General features: G+C 37.7%; 1 long non-coding RNA gene across 1 annotated transcript; it reads right to left on the minus strand.

Annotated features, from left to right (window-relative positions):
- Positions 1-222: 222 nt before the first annotated feature.
- On the minus strand, positions 223-17,678 carry LOC146441239 (uncharacterized). The gene is made up of 6 exons (XR_014849828.1): positions 17,601-17,678; positions 16,625-16,806; positions 16,013-16,249; positions 11,618-11,765; positions 1,080-1,190; positions 223-355 (listed from the first exon to the last, which is right to left on the minus strand). It is a non-coding gene; the product is annotated as an uncharacterized LOC146441239 (long non-coding RNA).
- Between the last annotated feature and the right edge of the window lie 7,031 nt (positions 17,679-24,709).

Consider the following 24,709-nt stretch of genomic DNA (forward strand, 5'->3'; position numbering starts at 1 on the left):
CCCTTAACCCTAGCACTTGGAAAGGTGACAAGTCTGTATTTATTTTATTTACCAGTTACAGCATAGCAAGGGAAGAATTTAGTCGTTTCAGTCTGAGTTTTCAACAGGAATACTTGGACAATTCTCTGCATTTCTAAAGAATTTTAGGCAGTAATACTTTGAGCCTCACAACCTCTCAAACAGGGGTAACAACAGGAAGAAAACTGAAGTAACTTGCCATTGAGAAGTCACCCAAACCACAATTATCCTTCAGGAGCTCAAAATGTATCCCACTTTTGTCTTCACAGTCTGTCAGTTGCCCAGATAACACTGCATTTATTGTCTTTTTCATTCTCTATATAGATAGTCACATCATCTGCAAGCAAAAAAGACACTCATATTCTAACAAGGAATCAGGAAAAACACTCCCCAAAAAACAAAGACATGGCCAAGTATTAATATAAGAAAATATACAGCTGAGAATAAAGAACAAAGCTGAGACTATGTCCCGTAGCCTGTCTGTAGTTGTTAAAATAGGCAGGTCTCTACCACCCTGTCATAGACATTTTAAACATGCACTCTGGAGATGAGAGCTGGAATATATTGTACCAAGGTAACTCTGAAATAACCTTACTTTCATATCTCTATTTCACCACTAACCAAAGATATTTACCTATTCATAAAACATAGACCTGAGTGTACAAAACAGTTCCCATTCTCAGTGCTACAGAAATCTAAATAGAAAATCTCTGTATCTTCATTTTAACCCTAAAAAAAGATGCTATACAAGGATTCAGCTTGCAGACAAATCTCTGGTGAAGAAGATAACAAGTCTCCCATCTCCTCACATGACATTAGATAATGACCTGCTAGCTCTTCCTGGCTGGACTTAAACACTTATAGTGTCACACCCATAGATCTGTCCTAATTGCAAATTGTTACTGTCCCAGGGCATGCCTAACTGATGAAAATGAGCAGCAGAGGCATAGCTACATCAGGATGGTGCCCACTGTGTAGTACACTTCAAAGTACAAATACCCTTTCTCAAAACCATTATGTCTCTCTTTCTATGAGGAAATAGATATTCTAAATACTACAACCTTTATTCAGAGGTTTCGCATAGAGTAGCATTCCAGTACCACTATAAAGGAATCATTTATTCCAGTTCTGCTGGGTGAGTCTTAAGCCTCCTGTAAATTCATCACACAGGTCTGCAAACAAAAAGGAAATATAAGATGCCATTAGCAAGTGGAAAATCTTTCACATCAGCTCTCTAGCACAAAAGCAACACTTTTTGAGGCTGTCCAGAAAACAAATCTAGAGACATGAAGCAGTAGTAAAGCATGACTAGGTTGTGCTGTTTTACTGTTCACTATTAAACTTTTTCATGCTGACAGTAAAACTCTGCTGCATGCTCTCCAAATAACTGAACACAATAGCAGATTTCCATTTGCCAGAAACAGAGAGGGGGACAAATAAGCACAGAGAATATGTTTTCTCTCAAACTGACAATGCTTTCCTAAACTCCAAAACAATGCCAAATTTCAATTACTTTAGTTTCATTTTTTGAAACAGGAAGTTCTTTTTCCTAGCCATTCCTTAAGAAAAATGGGCTGTTTCATTAGTAAATTATTGAGGTTTAGTCAAGTTAATCAGTACATTAGTTTTAAATCATCTAACATCAACCAGACCATTAAACTCTGACAATATACACTGGCATGACAACACCACAAGTGCTTATTATAATTCCAGGATGGAGCTATGCAACTCATACAGCTTTCCTATATTCTGTAATGTATACAGGGCAAACTCTATTTATTTCAGTTGCATAGACTTAGCTATTCCAAAGATGAGAAAATAAGCAACAGCATCTTTTCATTACTTGCAACTGCAAAACTGTTATGTACAATAATTTGCTTTTTTTATCTATTTTTTTTCTTATTTTAAAGGACAATTTGTGTTCCAAAGGTTTCAGAGACACATAAACAATGTCTGCTGAAGGTAAACTGAGGCACTTTAGAGGAACTTTCTTTTATTCAAGGTCTCATGGCAAGTCAAAAGTATCACTGCTAATATCAGAATTCCTCAGTTCACAGTGCAGGACTTATCTGGGTTTTGGAAATTACAGTGTCTACAGAGAAAAAGTCTGTTGTTATGAGCCCTGAAAAACCTCTACCATTCCATACCATGCAGTTACAAGATGACCAGAAATCACTCCATATTTGTTATGTGTCTGCTGGTAAACGTGATGTCAGCAAGAGATTTTTTTTTAACAGAACAAAAATTAGGCATTCTACAGATAAAATGCTAATCTTAAAGGAGAATAAAATGAAAAATTTCAGAAAAATGAAAGCTCTCAATTTCTTACTCCATGGCACATTTTGATGATGTGTTTCAGTCTTCTGAGCAACAAAGGTAAGATGGACACCCTCAGAGGATCCATGATGTCAGATCCTCACTGAGGGACATTTTAAGCATCCCTGGAACTGATGGTCAAATTGCATTCAGAGCCCACAGGGATATGCCCCTGCCCTGTAAGGAATATCAGACTGCTGGTGACCTCACCACCATCCTATCAGAGCAAAAATTAAAACAATCACTTGCAAAGTAAGGAAATGCAGAGAATGAATGCAGTAAATTTAAGATTTTTCAAAAGGAAATATTTTTGCTTGCACAGAAGTGCTTAAATTGATCTCTTTCCAGGGCTAAAGTGCACTTTGGGTCTTCTTGTTGAGCAAAAGATAGTAATTGAGGTGTTGCCCCCAATAACAGTACAGTGACCTGCAGACAGTCATGTACTGTCAGATAAAAGTTGAGATGGAAAGGACATTAGTGTGGTTGATGAAAAGCTGCAGCACATTTTCATATTTCACAACTTGGTAAGCTTCTCTGAAGAGTGAATGGACTAAGGAAAAGGAACATTCAATTCCATACTCCTGTCCTGCCTGCTGAAATATCTGTAGATGCTGCTCTTCTACTAGCTCCAAGACAAGTTTGAAGAAAGTAAAGTCTGCCCTCAAGAGATAACACAATTTTCACAATTTATTTCTGTACAAATGCTAAATCTGGACCAGGGGAGAGCACTTCAGGATGATATTGGGGTACAGAATTGTACCCTGTGATTTGTATGGTTTCCCTTTGTTGCTGTTGAGCCGCTAGCAGAGAAAAAGACCTGAGTTCTCAGTGTGACAAGAAAGAGGAAATTTATTTTTTTGATTTCAATATATATAGACTTTTCAGAGGTCACCCAGACTGGTCGGTCAGAAACCTCCCCCTAGGCCTGACTGGCCAGGCCTGAACTGTCCAAATCTCGAGGCACTGTTTCAAAAACATCCAAACTTTATCTTTGTTTATAAAACACAGGAAGATGTTCTCACGGGAAAGACCTGTGCTAGCCACATCCCTTCAGCACTGATTTTTACTTAGGGTTACAGTCTGATCTTGAGTCATAAATGGAAATTCTGAGCTTATATAATAACTGGGCAATATTCTCCAGGGGATGGAGTGAGTAGCTAGTGTATTGATTCACGCAATTTCTCTGTGGGCATTTCCCAAACCTATATCCTCAGAGTATCTAAGTACTCTAATGTATCCTTCTGTTCTATTGTTCAAGATGGCTAAAAATGCTTAGTAACTTTGTTATAAGTTTCTGCTAATGAGGATCTGATTTTTTTATGTAAAATCATAATGTGTCAATACTTCATAACTGAGATGTGTTGGAGAGGTTTTCTTCCTTTAGCCAGATATTTAAAATAGCTAGTGATGTGAAATGTATATTTTTAGAGGCTGTCAGGCAATGCTATTTTTGATGATACAATATGTCTGTTTTCCCTTACCACACAGGAAGACAGTGATGGTGGACTGAACATGTTTTTCTCCCCAAACATCATGTCTTTTGGGAAATATCATGAGAAGTGATAATACATAAACAAGAAAAATAGCGTAATTTAACAGTCCCTGCCATAAGACCCATTATTTAATTGAAAGAAGGAAAATCTTTCATGGTTGATGTTTTCCAAGGAAATGATCAACCCTAAACCTATCCCTGCCCTCCCTGAAATCAGTAGCAGAATTGACTGAGTGCAGCCAGACCTCAGGCAATGCATTTATTAGTGTTGTTGCTGTTAATGGATTAGAGAGAAGAGTCTGCTAATAAATTAGCATTCTAATGCCAGTATCAGTGTCACAAAGTAGCAGAGAGAGGCTGTAATTTGTAAGCTGGTTTGTGGTGAGATAGCTGTAGGTGTATGCAGTAGGAGTATAATACAGGCACCAGGACTGTGTTGTGATTCATGTTATAGATCTTAATATAAACTAAGAAGGAAAACACATTTATAAAGAATTACAGTGTGACTATCCCTTGCAGGGACACACAGAAGTAGAGGAGGAGCGTGGTCTCTCTACCCAGTGGTCTCAGGATTGGCAACTAATTGCTGTGCCAAAGGTGCTCTTGGCAGCACTGCATTTGCTGTTTAAGATCAGATGCAATAGACAGCTAAGTTCGGCTTTGCCCTTTGCACACACAAATGTAATTTTTCTGCAATTAAAAAAAACGAAACCAAAAAAACCCAACCAACCAACCAACCAAAAAAACCCAAACAAAAAAACCTTAAACAAAGAAACAAAAACCCCTAAACAAAGAAACAAAAACACACTAACCAAAACCAACCCATAAAATCAGAAAGACTTCCAATAAAATGAAACAAAATCCCATAAGAACATCATTATAAGATGGATGCTAACATCTGTGAGAACAATAGCTGCCACAGGCTGAAGACATCTTGTTTTTTCAGTAAAAGGAAAGAGCAGAATCTGCTCACCACATACAACTCCTTCAGTGTAATATTGCTAGTTCAAACCCAGCTTAAAATGTGATGATCTGTAGGAAGCAGGGAGGTGCTAGTGATCTGATCAGCTTCTACAGGACTGAGCATTTTCATCACAAGCAAGTCTACTGCCTTCCAATCTCATCCTTTAACAAAACAATTGGCTAAAAGACTGTTCTGGCAGAAAAGTAATGAGTCTTGGTAGGCACATGATACCTAGCAAAGTACCTCAGTTCTGAATGCTGAAGTTAAAATATTGTTCCTAATTAACCCCAATCAAACCTTCACTAACCAGCCTGGAGCTAAAATACAAATGAATTTTGCCCATTGTATTAAAAACCAATATCAAAACCCAGAAGTCAGATGAGAAATTGCTCCAGGCAGGTGGCAAGTAACAAATAAGGGCTCCTCTCAAAAGAAGCATCTGGAACCTTCTGGAATACCAACATTGCTGTTTCCTGGCATTGCAATCTGCTTCTGAACAATGGATTTTCAGACAAAATAACTACAAAATAAGTCATAGGGACATTCTATAACCTGAATACGAATAATGTCAGGAGTCAAAACATTATAAGCTTATTACTGTTCCACTGTAGCTATGAAAAGATAAGATCCTGGAGTGCTACAACTGATCCATATCACACAAAGTATGATCCTACTAAGCTGGTTCTTGTTTGATGCCATTTTGGCTAAGAATATGTCCTACAGATGACTAGAAGTAAGCATGGCCAACAACCACAAGGGATTGCTCTCATTCCTCTGAATTTCTTGGTGTTCAGAGATACAGGTTTTCATCTAGCTGGTGGGAGAAGAGAGACTAGAGAAGAGGATTTGGGGATTTGTTTCAAAGGTGCAAGCTGTAGAACTGTCTTCTGGCCCAGAAAATGCACAACCTTCTGCCTGCCCAGTATCAACATTCTACCTATGTACAGTCAGGGACCTTATTTTTATATTCAAATCAAAGTTCCTGTGCGTTGGACTCTTCAAAAATAGTGAAAGATCTTGCCCAGGGCCTTGGAGCCCAAAATAAGAAACCAGCAATATTTCAGTGATTCGTCCACACTCAATGGAGCCTGTTAGATAAGACTGTATTTAACAAAGGCTTGCAAAATTGATTTAAAGTGAGAATTAGGTGACATGTTTTCGTTCAGTCATTGTTCCTCACTAAAGATGAGGCCCAAACTGAGTTTATTAGGAGAGAGGGCTCTGATATTTTGCCTAGGTATCCTCACAACTTAGAAAAGGATGCTACTTATTGCATGATTTTCCCTGGGAAGAGCAAGAGCACTTGGTCCAGATGCACAGAGAACACAGGACCAAAGAGCTACAGGTATGTGGAAGGGACGTATAAGTTGCAATGCACCCCAGAAAGGTGACTGTAGATGCAAACTTCCTTGCAAAATTTCCAGTCTCCTCCACCAACAGAAAATTTCGCAAGTTAAATTTGCTACTAGGAAGTTGCCAAGTTCATAATGCCTTAGGGTGGCTTGGTACAGAGAGTCCTAGAGCACTAAATGAAATTCCTTCCAGGGAAATAAAATCCTAACTTTTTAAAAACAGCTGATCAGCCTTGGCCCCTGATTTATCTTGCAGAGCTGCAGTATGGGAAACTGCCAGCTGCTGGAGAGCAGCATCATGCTGCTGCCAAAGCAGAAGGTAAAGAAGCTGCAGTGAGGAATGACCTGCAGTTTGTATTTAAACATTTTTTTGTTTCTGCACTGGCTTGAAACAGCATGAGGGGTCTGAGATGAGTAGGAGAGAAGAGCTGGAAAAAGCATGAAGGATTAAGTCCTGGAGCAAAGAGAAAGTGCTGGGGTGGAAGTGATGTTTCCACTTCAGAGAAAGGGGAAGAACTGGTGGAAGTTTTTTTAAAAATTGATATATGGCTGCAAATATTTCCAGAGTGGCATAGATATATTTGGTCAGTTCCACAGCTTACGAAGTATCTTCTGCATGTACCTTTTCCCCCCAGAAGGGTGAAAAGATTTCACTGTGCATAAAGTTATAGAGGAACAATTTAATAACTGACCCAATAGCCACCTTCTGCAATTCTATGTCTGCCTTTTCTTTTTCTTCTATAAAAGTAGAGTTTATACTTTGTGTGTATGAGGTAATAATTTGTTTTGCAAACTTCCTTGGACAGTGAGGAAGCATCTCAGATGTATTTGCACTTATAAATGATTCCACATTCAAACTTTCTGAATGATGTGCTGCATAAAACCATCTTCCCAAGCCACCCATTGTCAATGTAGTTAGCAGAGAGAGCAGACATGAGAAACTCAGCAATCACAGGCACATGCAGCACAGTGCACATACTTTATACTTCACACAATTGCTTACAAAATCTGATTCTTCAATAGGCAGCTTTCCTCATTAGCTATTTTATTTTATTATTCCTTCATAAATGAGTTTATTTTTCTTTATTTCAGTGGGTTTTCACTATCAATTTTTATAGGACAGGTAGCTGACTGCAGTTATGTTTTCTTATTAGATCATCCATTCAACCCACTGCACCTTACAGGATTAGTCAGGAAACAGGAGAGAACACACTATTGAATTTTGGGCTTTGAATCTCTCATGTGTAGCTCAGATCACTAAAAAGGCCACTACAACTTAATTAGTTGCTAAAATCAAGCAGACAAGTGCTGAGCAGTGATGAGCCTCATTTTTTCTCGAAGTCCCCACCAGCAGTCAGCATCTATTCAGAAGTGCTTTACTGGTTCTTTTTCTGGCAGGGAATAAGCTGCATCACATCATTTTAAGGTCCAAAGTACTTTTCCTTGACACCCCCCAAATCTCTTATCATTTTAAATTGAGTGAAAACTTAATTTGTCTCAGTAATCTGGCATCAAACTCCCACAGCCACCTGCGACCTTCCATCTATTTCCTGCCAGAAGTACCTATACACATATAAAACATTTTTTTTTAGTTGTACTAAAGTAAAATGTCTGTGACAGAAGCATTTGGTTTAGGCAATATATCTGATAGAGCTGTGATTCTGGAAATTTTTAGCAGCCATTCCTAGACATCTGGACTGTTGTGTAATAAATTGTTTCTAGGACACTGAAATAACCAAATTTATATCTGCTTTGTCCAGTTGTATCATTGGAATCATATAAAAAATGCTTTCTTTTTCCCATTATCAGTCCCATGGAAAACCTTAGAGGAAAAAGGAAGCTATAAGCTCATTGCTGTATCTTAAAGCATTGTACAAACTTAGGGTGATGGGTGGCATTTCCATCCATACCACTCACAAGGTCTGTGTAAGCTGATTGCTTTGCCAGCACTTTCCTCAAACCCAAATCCTTTCCGTGCACAGAACTAATTTGAGCAGTGACCACTATAATGGGGATACAACACCATCTCTTGGAAATACCAGTCTTGTCTTAACTGCTGAATCTCACTGTCCAACAATAAATAGTCTTCATTCCCATCTAGGGCAATTCTAATCTTTGTCTGACCATCAGCAAATTAAACACAAGCACAGTCCCACATAAATACTAAACCTCAGTTGCTCTTCATAGGCATTGTTACAAACAAATCACATCCTCTATTCTTGTTTTCAATAATTCTGACCTATCTGCATCTCTACCTCCCTCTGGCAGAGGAACTATGATGCTGCTCAAGCTTTGTATGTATGACTCATGAGAATCACAGCTTTACTTCTAGGCATTTAAGAAGATTTTTTAAATTTAGCCCTCTCATATTAATTAACTGATATTAACCCCTACCCTTTCCCTGGCAGAATGCCCTGGTCATCTTACAAACTGCATATTCCACACTGACTTGCAGAAGAATGAACTTTCACCCTAAGCTTGAGGGCCATTCTGGATTGAGCAATGAATCACTTTAGTGTGGACTCTACCTCCCACAACCTTTTCAGAACAGTCATCTGTAGCTTTTCTCGTCAGAGTGAACTCAATATTAGAAGAATTTTGGGCTCTCAGAATAGACTGCTGGGGGAAGGCTGTTGCCTCTGACCTCATATTTCTATTTCTTCTAACCTACATTTCTATTTCCAGATGTTTGTTTTAAAAATTAAGTTTGTGCTCCTCAAAATGTGACAGACTGATTGTAGAGAAGTAAAATTTTTCTGTCTAGAGAAGGCTCACCTGTCAAGGCTCATCATCACAAAAGCAGAGAAGATATACCCGTGCTGTTGATTAATTGCAGGGCAAAATCTCAAGGGTAAACCATTTCAGCCCCCATAATTCCTTCAGACAGGAGTGTTTGCTTTTTTTCAAGAAACCCTCAAAATGTTTAAGTTGGTATTCCTATATCACGATCTGGACTTGCACTCCTATCTAAAAACTGCAATAGTTCAGCAATCTGAGAGCTTGTAACAAGGGGTTTATCACTGCCTGAATGCAATCCATGGCTCTTGCTAAAAATTAAGTGTCAGAACCATCCTTTGGTTATTTTGAATCAAGAGGGTCCATTTGAACGACATGATCACTTTCCAAGCTTTTGGGGAACATTTTTCAGGATCTTGTTAAGAAGTAGAAAACTTGTATAAGAGTCATCATCTTACAAATCAAAGTTTGAGTAGGATTTTTCTCTCATATAATCATGGCAGGCAAACTCCCTCTCTTCTTTTTTTTTTTTAAATTATTCACCAGTCAGTCAAGTCCAGACAAAGAGTAATATTTCAGAAATAACAACTTGTTCTGTGGGCAAAAAATCTTTTGTGACCTTAACAAACCCTTGCATGGAATATCTTGTGGCTATAAATGTTGCTGCCAGAGTTAATTTTTCCACCTTTGTTCACTTAAGACTGAGACAGATTATTTGCAAAATCAAAACCTGCTAACCATACAAGTATATTTATTTGCTTCTTTCTCCAAGGATGCAGTATTTCAGTGAACAACCTCATAAACTTTTAAAGAAACCTGAATGCAGATCGAGCTTCCACTGCATCACTGTGTGTCATAATGCAGATTCTCAGATGAATGCTACTGCTCTGAGCAGTAAATAAGCAGAGTTTTCTGGTCCTCATTATTTCAAACTCGATCATATGCCAGGAATGTGCAGTTGTCCATAAAATAACAAAACAAAACAACAAAAAACCCACAAACTACCCACCCCCCAAGACAAAAACAACACCACAAAAACCACCAAAAAACCAACAAAACCCAAAGAAAAAAAATAACAACACAAAAAACCAAACTCAAACTCCACAAAAAATCTCTATGGCCACCTGTGCCCAAATAAGAGTCCAAAACATTTATTAAAGTAAAAGTGCATCTTACACCACCTCTTCTCTACCTACGGATTTTTCATAAATACACAGTGCAGCTCAGGACCAATCTAATGCAAAGTCTTAATGTTAGAAGAAGATTTGCAGCTTGTAAGAATATCTGTTTCTAATCTATCTTGAGGAAATTTCAAATCCCCTATGTTGGAGTAAATATTTGCAGGCCGCCTCCCCCTTAATTTATTAGTAAAAGAAGAAGTAGGATCAATTGATCCATACATTAGACATAAGAAACATCAAGGTAGAGCTCATGTTTTGTGCCATCCAGTGGAAAAGGAAATTCAGATTTCATTAAATAGAATTGATTTTCTTAAAGAGAAAACCAAATTAATGAAGATGATTTTATGTAAAACGTGGGAAGATAAAACAATGTTCATTTTAACAAACACACTCAACTAATCCATTTCAACCAAAGCTATGTATTGGATTTCAGCAGTATCCCATAGGAAAAAGACTAAACATGTTAAGACTAACCAGGTAATTTTGGTTTCTGCTTACCATAGGGAGTATGACAATCATTCATTAACTTCAATTTCCAATTATTCACTCCTATTACACACCAAAGGAATACATTTTACCAAACAGGACAGACACAAAGCAGTCAAGAGAAAGCAAAACCACGAGCAGTCCACTAGCATATAGACAAAAAACAAACTAGACCCTGCAACAAAGGCTACAGAGTGCACATCCTTAAAATTGACAAAGAGAGTTTCTCTGCAGGGACCTTGTAAGAAGATATGAAAAAAACCAGCTAAGATGCATGATATTAGTCTCCATTGCAAAATTTCATTACACTAGACTGAAGAAACATAGAAAGCAGAAAAGATTGCTGCATTAGTCATACTCTCTGGACTTTGAGGCCAAATTTAATGAAAACATTCAGTTCAGAGATCATCTCAGTACATCTTTCAGAAGTACTCCCTTCTACTCTACAGTTACACGTTATCAGTTTCTTATGCAAGTATGGTCATGCCAAGTTTAAGCAGGTGATTTTTTTTTTCTAACAGTGTTATGCACCAAACTTAGAAGGTACACTTGCACATGTATGTGTGTAGATATATATATATATGTGTGTGTGTATATGAATATATATATATATACGTTAACTGGTATACGTTAACTCCAGCCTTTGCCCTTTCACACAGGAGAGAGTGCCAGCAACCAACTAGCGCAGGGTCATATGAAGAAAGAGATAACTTCAATCACTATTTGAAACTATTCTTTTGCTGTCCAATATCAATAATTTCATAAGTATGGAGTCAGCTGTACAATTTAGATGGAGCACTCTCAAGACTCTCATCTTCATTCAATTTTCAACACTAGGTTCAACAGTGTCTTAAAATCGTATAAAAAAGATTCATCTTCCCTTCACCCACAAGGTCAGCAACCCAGATCCTGCCTGGTGATATTAACAAGGGGACGAGAAGTTACAAGATGAACTATTAGGTTATATTTCAGCCCTAAGACTAATGAAAGACATTTCTGTACATAAGAGAATATAGTGATAAAAATGTCTTCAGGCAGTGGTGAGAAACAGCTGTTCTGTACTGCTAAGTACCTTCCTTTGGAGGGTGAATTTCCATCTTCAAAGCTCATTTGGGAAGGAGCTGAACAGTGATTTGAGGAGCCAGCACAAGTGTCCACATCCAGGTCTTTTCTACTTCTTCCAGTGACTCACTCAGTGACCATGGGAAGTCACTTTGGATCTGAAGAATTAGGGGAGAGACATTTGTGAAGGGTGCCTGAGGAAGGATACTGAAGTCAGATCTGCAACAGTTAATAGCAGTTGAGACACTGTGATTTTCTCCCAGTTTTTAGAATTTACCTTTTTTCTGCTTCTTAAGCATGGAATTTCTCACAGGACAGCAGAGAGAACAAATATCTCTACTAAGGGCAAACGGAATACCTGACTAAACAGTCCATGGAAGCAGAGAAAGGAACATTGCACAAGATAAAAGGAAAGGAGAGAACAGCTCCCTTTCCTGTCACATTGTCCACACCAGGTGTCCCTTTAATTGAGGTGAGAAGTCAGCTCTATAATTCTGATTGTGCTGTATTTGTCTGCTGTGTATGTTTAACATCTGCCTGTGCTGTAACAATCAATACCAGTTAACTTGGCTTTGCCTTTTCCCCCTTCATGTGATAAGTACTGTTGCTTTCCAGCTTGTGTCACAGTTTGTATTATCTTTGTTGACAGCCCAGTTTGCGAGGGAGTCCCTCCTCAGTGTTATGTTAATCATTTTAGAAAGTAAATACACAGTAGTGCTAATCCCTAAAAACCAGGCAAATGAAACACCACTGTGTACCTAGCTACAGCCCTAAAATTGAAATGACAGAGCTATTTTGTCTGAGTGCAATGGCACTGATCTCTCTCTTTCCATAAAATTATGCAACCATACATCAAAGTAGTGGTTCCATTATTTGAATGTCTAGTAAACAAAATTGGACATTATATCCTGGAACCTGAATGTCTGCTACATGGACAGCTACACTAAATGTTTGGTTGCTGACAGACCATCTGCAAGACATGTCACTATGAATTGATTTATGAGGGACAGAAGGTAAAATTCTCTGGAGATAGAGAGAAAGTTAAACTTCTGATTTTAGAAGATTTTCCTTCTTAACTACTGCAGTTATACTGAAGATTGGCAAGAAAAAACAAACACAGATGTTCCCCAGTTTTGGCTAGTGCTTGGTGATTGGCAGAATGCAAAAGTCCCAAATCTGCCTTTGGTAAAAGGCCATGAGAACTCTGGGTCCTTGTCTAAGTATTTGAATATGATTCCAATAAAACTTCCACTCTAACAAAGTTTTTTTCCAGACTGTTCTTACATGGAGAAATAAGTTGAAACATTGAAAAAACAAACACAAAGTAGTCTGGTTTTTTGGGTTTCAATGAAGCAGTTACGATCTCCAAATTTTTATCTACAAAACATACTATTTATAATGTCTTTTAAAATCTCCCATAATAAATATAGATTACATAAATTATTATTTACCTGTGAAATCAAAAATTTTGCTCCAAATTTGATAGTGAACTAGTACTATATTACATACTTTGGTATACCTGTTTTTCAAAGGATAAAAGTATTAAAATATTAAAGGCTCTACTCAAGATAGCCCTTGTTGAACAAAACTGAGGAAGTTTATAAATATCTATTTCCAGTCAATGGAGTCTGAAAAAGTTTCAGACAAGGCATCTGTGATCCTAAATATTTATTTAAATCAAAGCTCTGAACCATGACAGGTAAAAGCATTCAAGAGTATAAAATATATTAAGAAGCTCAAACAACCAAAGCCAGTGGGTAAAATATAAAGGCTATGTGACATGCTGTAGTTATCTATGACAGCTTAATAGCATTTCAGGGGTTTGACAAATACAGCAAAGATTTCTCCAGAACATTAATTCTTGGCCATACTAGCTCAAAAATAAAATTAATTATTTTATATTGATACCTAGGAAAAAACTTACAGCCTTTTCCTCCTGTCATAAACATTACACATCTTCCTTACACGAATATCCTTAACAGCCTCATCCTCTCAAGTACCACTTCAGAAAAAAAATTGCCATAGGGCTGGAATATAGCCTATGATATCCATCCATACAACTCCTGCTTCTGACATTAATGTTCATGGGAACTAGCGAAAAAGAACAGTAATAGAAGCCCATGTGAGAACATATAACAGATTTTTTTCTGTTCTGTCTTTTTGATCCCTCTGCTACTTGAATTTTTGTGGTTACATATTGCTTTCCTATGTTGCGAGAAGGAGATGACAATCCTTTTAGTGTATTTCTTCATTCTCACACAAAACTAGCTTGACAGGTTAGCTAACTAAACACAAGCTAACTCAAAGATAAAAATGGAGAAGGTGAGGAGGAATACTTTTCCCTAAATAGTTGAGCTCAAAATAAAGTCTTCAACAGCTCTTCTCCACAGTGAAATATGCACCTTCATAGTTTTATGTACCTCCTTGTTAAACACTAAGCTGGAAACACACTGACAAAGCCATAGTGGTTTTGCCACACTTACAACATCTGTATGCTCCAACTAAAACAAAGAATTCTGAAGGGGAAGTATCAAAGTATTTACATTAATCACATTAACTGCTGCCAGAAACTAATTTCAAAATTGGTAAATAGAATTTCGTAAGAGAAACAAAACCAGGTACAGCCAATTCAGAAATGAGCAAGCACTACATCTGAATTTTAAAATACTAAGTCATAAATCCTCAGAAATAAAATATAATTGCACAGATGATACCACACAAGAATGGTTGCAAGCTATGAATGGTGGCAGGAAGCAAAAAAATCTTGGTGAAAAACACTGCACAGGTAAATGCAGTACTGCAGATACAGCCAGGCTTAATTTAACACATCAAGGGGTAAAACATTTTGATAACAAGCTTAGTGTTAAATGGATGATTCTTGTGAGAAGCTGCAAGTGACAAAATCCAGATGGCAGCAAATCGTGACTGTAAGAGAAAAGGGACTTTATACATTTATTGTTTTGATCATTACCACTGTTACTATTTTTGGTAATAAGCAGCATCTTTAAAAGTGAGCATCATCAGGCTAAGTGAGATACATGCACAGTAAACTACTGTTCCTGCATCCCTAGGAGCACATCACTTTCCAGCTTTCAAGACAGATGTGGTCCAAAACAGGTGGCCTCTTGTGCAGTGTGCTATCAACAGTTCTGAGTTCCATTTAGGTCAGGCTTTTAGAGATGGTCAAAACTCCTAAGAAGGTTAAAAATTAATTTTAGGCTACTTATATCAATAGGCTTTCTTAGGAAGAACGCTGTTGGAGGGTTTCTCCCAAGGTGCCTCCCTCAGAACCAGTCTCTCTGGAGTCTGTTGTCCAAATTCAGAATTCCCACAGAAAAGCCTCATGGATGACTGCTAAGGAGCTTTTTGGTTTCAGCTGTGTGCCAGGCCTGCTGTGGTAACCATCAAATCACACCATTCCTAACTCTATTCCTGACCAATCAAAATTGGCAACTTCAGGAATTAAACCTAAAATCTTAGTGTTACAAATTGCTTCAGAGAGAATTGTCATCAGCTCAGAGGGAGGTAAGTGAGGGCAGAGAGTCATGCTAGTCATCACACAGACTTCTCCAGGAGGATGTGGGCTGTATAGTTAATGCATCACACAGAAAGCAAGGGAGTAATTAAAATGTCTCACATAAAGAGCAGTCGGGAGCATTAAGATTTGGTCCTGGCTATGATTCCTTGTCTCTGTCTTGACATACTAATGCTATTAACTATCCTCTCATCACTTACCAAATGCTAAAACCTCCCAGCCTTTTCTTAGTCTATAACTAATCATTACTGGCAACTGGCCACAAGGTCAAAATTATCCAGTGGCAGTGCTCTATGTTGTTTTCAGAATAAAAAAAACTCCTTAAAAAATTACATGGTGAAATACTAGGATACAGAGAATAAGGATCATATTTTTGACTCCAGGATCCACACTACCACTTCACAGTACCACATTACTGCATTATATGTTTTACTGTATATACCTGCACAGGTATTTAGAATTTGCAGGTCTAGATCTAGACACAGAAACTACAACCCTTCAAAGAAAGAAGGGTTGTAGAAGAAGAAAAGCTTTCTTCTTCTACAGAAGAAGGGCTGAAGAAGAAAAGCTTTATTCCAAATACTTAAAGTAATTTACTTGAACTTTTCATTTCTTTTTCATGAATTAGCATTTTGAGAGTATGGCACAAAATGTATCTTGATTTTGAAGGGCTTACTTATCTCTGATGTGTGTGGTCTTTCATATGGAAATCAGACAGTTTTTCTTCCCTTGAACAAACCCCGTGTTCAGTTTACACAAAAATCTAGATTTACATGTTCAGAAGATATATCACTGCCCATTTATTTCCAAGCCCATTTTGAAGTAAAACCCAAACTCTTCTGATTAAGAGACTGACCCAAAACCACCTACCATTTGTCCAAATATACTCAGCTTTGGCAAACATTTTTCATCTAGTCTTCCAGGATTCCTGCATGTTGTTTGGACAGAAGTTCACTCAAAAGGGTTGCTACAAATCAGCAGTGCACAGCTGGTGTTTTTTGTGGGTTTGCTATACAAAACCTGGAATTCCCAAAGTTTTTGTCTTTCCACATATTGTGAAGATACAATGCTGATTTAACAGTCCAGAATTGCTCAAACCATCCACTTCTGCGAGAAGAATGAATAATCAGTAGCACATCAGGACAAACCAGCACCATCTATGCCAAACTTCACAGCATTTACATTTGCTCAGCACCTAAACTTTGCCCCTAACATCCTGATCTAAATGAGCATTAGAGCTGAGAATGTTCTAGTTCAAGCCACCCATTGGTTGTCTTTCAGAAACATTTAAAACACATTCAGATCAGCTTCCTGTAATATGAATATTTAATCCTTGACAGTTTAAATTCAGTAGCAAAATTTTAGCTGCTATGTTATTGAATGGAAATAGTCTGAAGTAAATGGTAATTTTCTACTTATTCCAAAGTAGTATCCTAATACAATAGCCAACAGAGACCAATAATATAATGTTAAGCTTCTCACCTTTAGGCTCAGTCTTTGAAACAAATACAGACTGCTAGTTCTCACACAGCATTTTAGCATCAGTTAATTATAATCTAGAACAGGGAGAGTTTGGGGCCAGGCTGGGTAGGTGGGATGGATATCTGTCAGGAGCCTGGTTTGTCCAGACTTGAGAAGAGGCTCGAGGAAGTCCTTGTCTTCAACTGTCGAATGGGAGGGAGTAGAGAAATGGTCAGACTCTACAGCTGCACAGTGGGTAGAAGAGAAGCAATAGACACAAGTTGCAACCTAGGAAACATCCATTAAAAATAAATAAAATATTGTCAGAGTGGTCAAATACTGGCTCAGAAAGGTTGTGCGATTGGACCTGGTTTAAGCAGGGGTTTAGGAAGTCACTTCCAGCCCGGGTGATTCTCTGCAAGTTCACCAACCTGAGCTCCCCATTAAAGACATAGAAACACTTTCATACTTGTCACATTGGGGTCATGCTCATTTGAGCAGGAAAAGGAAACCAGAAGGAAGATGTAAAGAAAAGGCAAATTCCTTATTTTTCCCTCAGATCAGGAGGGAAAAATAAGAAAAACTCTGCAGAATTCATACATGAAAGGTGAGCTTTTCATTTCACATTTCACCACCGCTGAACAATCTCTGCCACTGTCTCCAGGAAACCTACTCCAGTCCATGCTGATGTAGTTGGAAATCACATCCAGTCTAGAGAATTTTCCAAAGTTTTTAATAAAACACCCTCAGAGCACGCCACAGACACTTTGCCTCAGCAGTGTTCAGCACTGCAGGTCTCACTGTAAAAGCTAATGTATGCTATAGTTTTGATGTCTGTATTTGTAACTCTTGCTCTGGGTAACACTTAGAAGGCACATTTATGCTCGGAAAATACATTTTTTTAAGACACTATATATGTACTTTTGCCAAAGACATCTGAAATTTTACAAGCTACTTATTCTTTCAGAAGTATCTGATCCTTTCATTTATTCTCTACCTGAAATCATCCCGAGGTGCATAATCATTCCTGCAAAAACCAGTTGATTTCACAGATTATTCTTTCGGCTGAGGAATAAGCAGGAGATGATTAAACCTGCAGGGAAAAAAGTATCCTTGAAAACTTTCCCCCATCCCAAGCTAAAAAACCAGAACAGCAGGTAAACTATATATGTAAAAATTTTCAGACTTTTTTCCTGAGAAACAAGTAGATAAATGATAGTTCTAATTAAGCGAAGTAGTGAAGTTATCTAGACAATCTAAGAATTGTGAGTGTTGGCCAAGCACATGCTTTTCTGAACTTAAGCCAATGTTGAGTTACAGTGTGTCCTCTCCTTTTCTCACTTTCATTGACCAAAGGTCTCCTTCCCATGTGGTAGATATTGCAGAACGAAGGAGGCTTCACAGGTACCAGCAACTGGTGAGAGTCACTCACAAGTGGAGTGTTAACTCCATGTAGTTCTGCCCTCCCCCATAGCAGCTGAGTTAGGCCAGTCCTAACATCTCCAGAATGCTATTTCACCCAACCCATATATCCTTTGGGAATAAAGTTGGATTACAGCCCTCTCTACACATTTGCATCAGGTAATGGAGGCACCTGAGGCAGAGTCACTTCCAGCACTACCTCCCTTCTCCACTTCTTCTGCTTCCCAGAGTAAGATATCACACTCTCTTATTAGATAAAATCCTACTCATTACACTGGCTGAATCAGAAATACAAAGAGCAGGTGCCTCATAGTGACAGCCAAACACAATGGCTCTGAATCTTCCATGTGCCACTTTCACACAAGGTCAATTGCACCTATAATTAATTTATAATAGCTGAACCCTCAGCTGTCACCTTACACAGTCTTGCAAATGCACAAGCTGCACAAAACTTTATTGGTAATTAATTTGTCAAGCAAATACTAGGGAAGGACAAAACTGGTAATTTATACTATAGATATTCAAATGAAGCATCCTGCCTGAGTAATTTAATGTCAGAAAGTAGTAGAGCCACAAAGCAGAACAAAGAATTGGAGTCTTTCACCAACTATTTCTTGAAGGAACATTACTGTAATGTGTTATGAGCCAATTTCACAGTAGAAAAACATGCTTCTTCACTGAACAATTCTGGACAGATTTTGGCATTAAAAACGGTTGTGAAATTGCAGATGCACATCCACAGAGACTGGGATGACAGAGGATGGTAGAACTTAACCAGAAAAGACCTGTGTGGAAAACACTGTTTGTTAGCCCTGTGTTGAAAACACTGTGTGTTAGCCTGAGAAAATATAGATCAGCTATTGAAAAATACATGGTGCGTTCCAATTCTTTAAAAAAAAGTTTAAAAAAAGTGCAGGACTGACCCCACACCCTTTCTCCTTATTCTGCCACTCAGTATATTGTCATAAGTATTGGGACTCTCATCATTTACTACCCACAATCCTCTCCAACGATAACACTAGTTGATTGTAGTTGTTGTAATGTTACTTTTGTGTGTATGAAATAGAATTTCACTTAAAAAAATATGCTGGGGTGATACTGCAGGGCTTTGCCATGATATCCTGGATTCAGTGGACTTCAGGAAAATCAAGTGTGTTCCAGAGATTCACCCTGCTAAACAACTTCCTCAAGTCTTCTACCAGTACCTATTAGAGGTCTGGACCAGCTGACTTAAAGAAATTAAAACATCTCAGTCCAGAATCCCAAACAATGTTTTTCGGTTTCTATTGCCTGGAAAGCTCTCACCTCAACAGTCAAGAAGAAGGGGAGAAGAAGGAATTCTCCCTGGTGGCAGAAGTTAGGTAAAGCGTTTCAAACCTTGCTGACAATTGAGTATTTTATAATATAAACTGTAAGAAACATATTTTTTGGTGTATTCACAGTGGATGATTGGGAAAACTGCATTTCTATGTAAAAATAATTAGTCTGTGGTACAAAAGAGCCACTTCATTTTCTGCAAGTATTATCAGTTAGGATATTACTGCCATCTGAAACAGGATTCTTTAGCATCAAGATGATCCATTTTCCTGACTTGTGTGTCATAAGATGATTTAGTGGAATAAACCAGGGAATTTCTGAAGAAGCAATGGTAGAGCAAGCAAAACTACACAAAGAAAGTCCCTTTAGCTGTCTGTCCAATTATGAAACCATGAAGAGAAGGAGGTCCTTTAGGGAAAATGTGAAAGCAAATAAGGATAATTTGGAAATAGCCTGAACATTGTTAAAACCTCTTTCTCTGAGCGAAATTCAGAGTCTTTCAAGACAGTTCCTAGTCTTGAAAAAAGTTGTGTTAATATAGGTCTCATTGTGGAATTTGCCCCTCAGTTTTTTTATACAAGTCATATGACAATAAGGCATATAACTGCAAGATTTTAACCCAGCTGTACTTTACTGTTAACAATATTTCTGAAATATATGAAATATAGCCTGCTGAACAGAACATGATAAAACAAATGAAAGATGGGATGTAGAAGCAAGAAGGATATTTAAAAAGAGTCAGGTAGGAAATATAATTCATATAGAGTTGAAAAGTATAGTCTTTGAAAAAAGTGAGAGGACATGAAGGGAGTTCTGCATACAACTTCTGCAAAAGCAAAATTAGTCCTATGTGATAAAAACATCACTGTTAACAGATGCTGTAGGTGTACTTCAACCATATAAAAAAGAAAGAAAAAAAGAGCTTTATCTCGAGTAGTGTGGAGATATATATGTAAAAGTTAAAAACAACAAGCAGAAACCCCACAAGATCAGGTGGAAACATTCTCAGGAACTGCCCAGGGGGATGAAACAATCATTGTGGCAATGTTTAGGGGGTACAAACTAATTCAATCACCGAGTGTGACAGTCAACCAAGATAAAAAATATAGGATGGATAAGATATAATCATGGCTAACTCATCCAGAGTATAATATAACTATAAAGCACTAGACATATCTCATTATTGAAATATCACTCAACTTTCTGGCCTCTCTCTGGTGCAGGACCAGCCATCAAAGGACTGAACACAAGTCATGTTCCCAGCAAGTGAATATATGGGTAGCTTTAAAAGGGAAAAATGTGGTAGAAAGAATACACTAGCTTCCACAACACAGGCTTTAAGATGGGAGAGAGAACTGGGTACCAACATATCTGGCTTTGAAATCCCACCTTTTTCAATCATCTCCTGGGAATCCATGGACAAATCACCTCTTCTCTTGCCTTCATTTCCTGAATAAACTGAAACTGATGCATGTGTGATGGTAATTTGACAATCCTGATGTGATTATCAGATGAAAAGCTTTTCAAAATGTAATATGGGAATGTTGGAGAAGTGCTGCAGTTGCACACCTTCTTGGGTTTCTATTCACAGGTGTATGAGGGGGAGGACCAACCTGTTATTTGTTTAATGAAAACTGTATTTACTTACAACCTGGATTAATTATTTTTCCTCTCAAGAGAGGAATTTTGAGTCAGTAGGTGTTGGGAAGCTTGAAAATGATACCAGTGGCCATAAAACCCAGCTCCACATCCATTACACCATCACCTGATGAGAAATGCAGTGTAGAAACTCCAATTTGCCAGCTGACTAATGCTTCAAACCCAAGGACAAATACTGTATTACAATTCAGCAGGAAAGAAGACCATTTCTATAGCATAGTAATCTCCACATGGTAATTGTTTGATGGTTTTCAGCTGGAAAAAATATGCTAATAGGATCAACAAACAAAGAGAAAAAAGGCTTTGAAACAATGATGAATGCAGTTAAAATAGCTCAGTGAAACAGATATTTCCACATGGCAGCCAAGCATGAGCTACAAAGCATTGCAGTGTCTTTTCTGAATGCAAAGAAAGAAGCAAATGCCTAGAAATAGACCCCAAAGTTGTACTTACATAGGAAGAAAAACTCAATATTAGTTAGGGGTAAGTATTATGAGGCTGAAGCAGGCAAATCTGTATCACTTCAGCTCATTTACCCTCATTAAATTTTTTTTTTTTTTTTTTTTGCATTTTGGCCAAAAATGTTGACTATCCTGCTGTAAAAAAAGACTGTGGTCTGTTACAGAGGTCACCTTTTCTGGGCACTGTACTTCCTTATTTGTCTGGATACCTTAAACTCACACTTTTTGCTAAGATCTGGAAAAAAAAAAAAACCTCCAGGAGCTGTCATTATTCTGGCTGAGTAATATAATTCCTGCTTGGAGATTAACAATAAAAACTCCCTCAGCTCTCTGTGGGTTCTCATCAAACGTTGTCTGAAAATACCTCAGTGCTATCCATCCATTCTTTCTGCCCTCAAGTTACCAACCAATATTGCTGACCAGATACAGCCCCACAGACAACATGATATGAGAATTTATATTCCAAGGCTGAGAAATAGCAAAGGCACAGTGTTTATTATGGTTCAGTGCAGTGGTTGAATATTAGTTTCCTTTCATTTGAAAACCTGACCTGTTGAGTGCATCAGTTGTGAAACTGAAGGCATGAACCAGAAGTGTCATTGCGGTAGATTGCAAAACACAGTGCATGCCAAGAGTAGTAAGACAGAAGAAGAGAGGACCTGCTCCTTAATTTTAATTTTCTTTTTCTTCACCAGAAGAACAGAGACTGGCCAGGCAACGCCAATGAGTTGTACTAAAGTAACTTCCTGATCCAATCTTATCAGACCACTCCGGCTTGCAGAGTTACTGTACAGGCAATTACAGAGTATATAATGGAAAGTTGGCAATGCAAAAGTTGCAAGGATAGGGTCATTTTGTATTCAGTGGATTTCAAAGAAGAGATGGTTTGAAGAAAAATGGCTTACATGCTTTACCTAATGTTGTATAATTTTAGTTACATATACACATTTCTTGCATTTAATCACAATTCCGAGCTGATGTGAAAAGTGCATAGGTTTTGGTGTGGATAAAAGGCCCATGTCAGTGTCCAGCAGACTACCACTGATGCTATTTTGTTTACCTTCCGGACACAGCACGTTTCACTTTGATAGAACATTTGTCTGAAAGGCAATCACAGGTTAAGCTGGTGCTTTGAGATGTGCATTGTACTAACAGAACAGGCTACAAAAAGCTGAAAATTACTTCAGAGGTACTGTGAGCAAGATGAGATTGTTGGATGGGTCCCATTCAACACAGGGAAAAGTGGTCACATACTGCGTGAAATCACAAAGGTTACAATTGCAAGGACTTCAGAAAAGGGCAGCACTTCAGAGAGATTGGTACTTTTGCATTCTGGGTAGCTTTTTTGTTTGGTGGGGTTATTTCATGAAAAGAAGGAGGGTTGAGTAGTTTGCCATATGGAAGGCTGCTCTTACTTCAGAACAGCCTACAACAGCAGTTTCTATAGTTCTAGGACCTGTCAGATATTCTGCCATGGTCAGGAAGGACACTGTTCTAGAAAAGAAAAGAAATAAGCTAGAGAAAACCACTTGTTCAATTATGGGACCAACACAAAGCAGTTTTCAAAATACTATTGACATGTAAATTTTTGAATCTGGCATGCAGTAGGAGATAAAATAATCGGTCACGCTAGTAGTAGTGTTCTATCTAAATACTGAACTACAAGAGAATGTGGTTCTTCACTGTCTCCTCTCTCACAGTTTGTCTCATACCAGTCATATCCATCTCCTTCACTGTAACACAACTGCTATGCTGCAGCTCCATGTAAGAAATTAAAATACTCAATCAAACCATCACTGTTACATATTATACTATGAGTATGTTCTTCAGCTGTCCCTTTCAAGTTTACCCTAGACATACTTCTATTTTATGCTGGCAAATTCGAAGGAAGTATTTCTCCCAGGATAACCCTCATAATTTATATGCAGCACATATTACGAACAAAACTGAAATCCTAATGTTTTCCTCTAAAAATCATGAAAAGAAGAAGACTGCTTGGATCAAATAGTAGCATACTATATAATTTATCCAAATTATTTTAGTCACTGAGGTCCACATATAATCTTTTATAAATTAGTACAGAATATTCCGTGTAATTGAAACACTGACAGGAAATCTATGCTTGCTTTCTCTTCTTTTCATTATTTGAATGTTAATCCTGAAAAATAATTCTGAAAACATGAACAGTTTGTTGATTTTGCAGTTTGGTTTTTTTTAAATACTGCAAATATGAGGCTACTACATGTAATTTAATGGTGTAGAGTACAACGGGCCACAACGGTAAAATCAGATGAACTTGGCTAGATCCTTTTGTTAATGGGTTGTATTTGTTTGCTCCTTAGGGCAGGAAATACACCTGCTTTCATAATTATATGTGCCCAGTGAAAATATTCTAGGCCTAAATATACCTCTAAGGCAGTAGAGCATAATATGCATATTTTTCAGAACTTGAAAATTAATTCACTGAATTATGCATTAGCTAATTAATTTGTGATTCTTACAAAAGACATAAGGTGAATATTAATTTTTGTATTGTACATGGTAATCCTCAAAAAGAGAGAAGATTCCTGTTTGATATTGCATAGCCCCACTTTCACTGAAATTCAAGAATACCACAAATCTGACCTGGCTTTGTTTACCCAGAAACAGAACATTAAAGGCAGTCTGATGATCCCTGGAAAGAAACATGTTTTACACATCAGAGATGTCAGAGTCTTAAGCAAGCAATCATCAGATGTTTCTATACAACACAGCAAAACAAGTTATGATTTCTTGCAAGGCAGATCACTGAAACTTCAAGAAACCAATAGTTTGGATGCATTTATGTGTGGGGGCACTAACTGCATTTGTATATAGACATTACAGCTGAGTCACAGATGTGATTAGAAATATACACCAAGAAAGAGACACAGTACAACAAACACACTGTTTGCCACAAGTATTTTTCTTCTCAGTTCTGTGCTGTATTAGTTATCCAAAGAAGGTTTTTGGTTTCTCTAGGAAAGATTGCTGTCACAAACAGCAAAGTAGTGCTTTTTGGCTCAGTTTATTTTTACTACCAACTCTAAATAGAAAACACTTTTAGACTAGTTTTGCTAGATGCATCTAACATTACTTTAAAATCAGAGAAAAAAATAGTAACAGAGCTCAGACAAACTGTAAGCTAGAACAGTTGATTTATGAGTTACCCTCTCATCTAGGTTTTGATAACGACTCCTCGACCAATATAAAAAGGGAGATCTTAAGT

This window comes from Lichenostomus cassidix, chromosome 2 (genome assembly GCF_008360975.1).
Source record: "Lichenostomus cassidix isolate B80296 chromosome 2, HeHo_3.0, whole genome shotgun sequence".
In the NCBI taxonomy this organism is placed as follows: Eukaryota; Metazoa; Chordata; class Aves; order Passeriformes; family Meliphagidae; genus Lichenostomus; species Lichenostomus cassidix.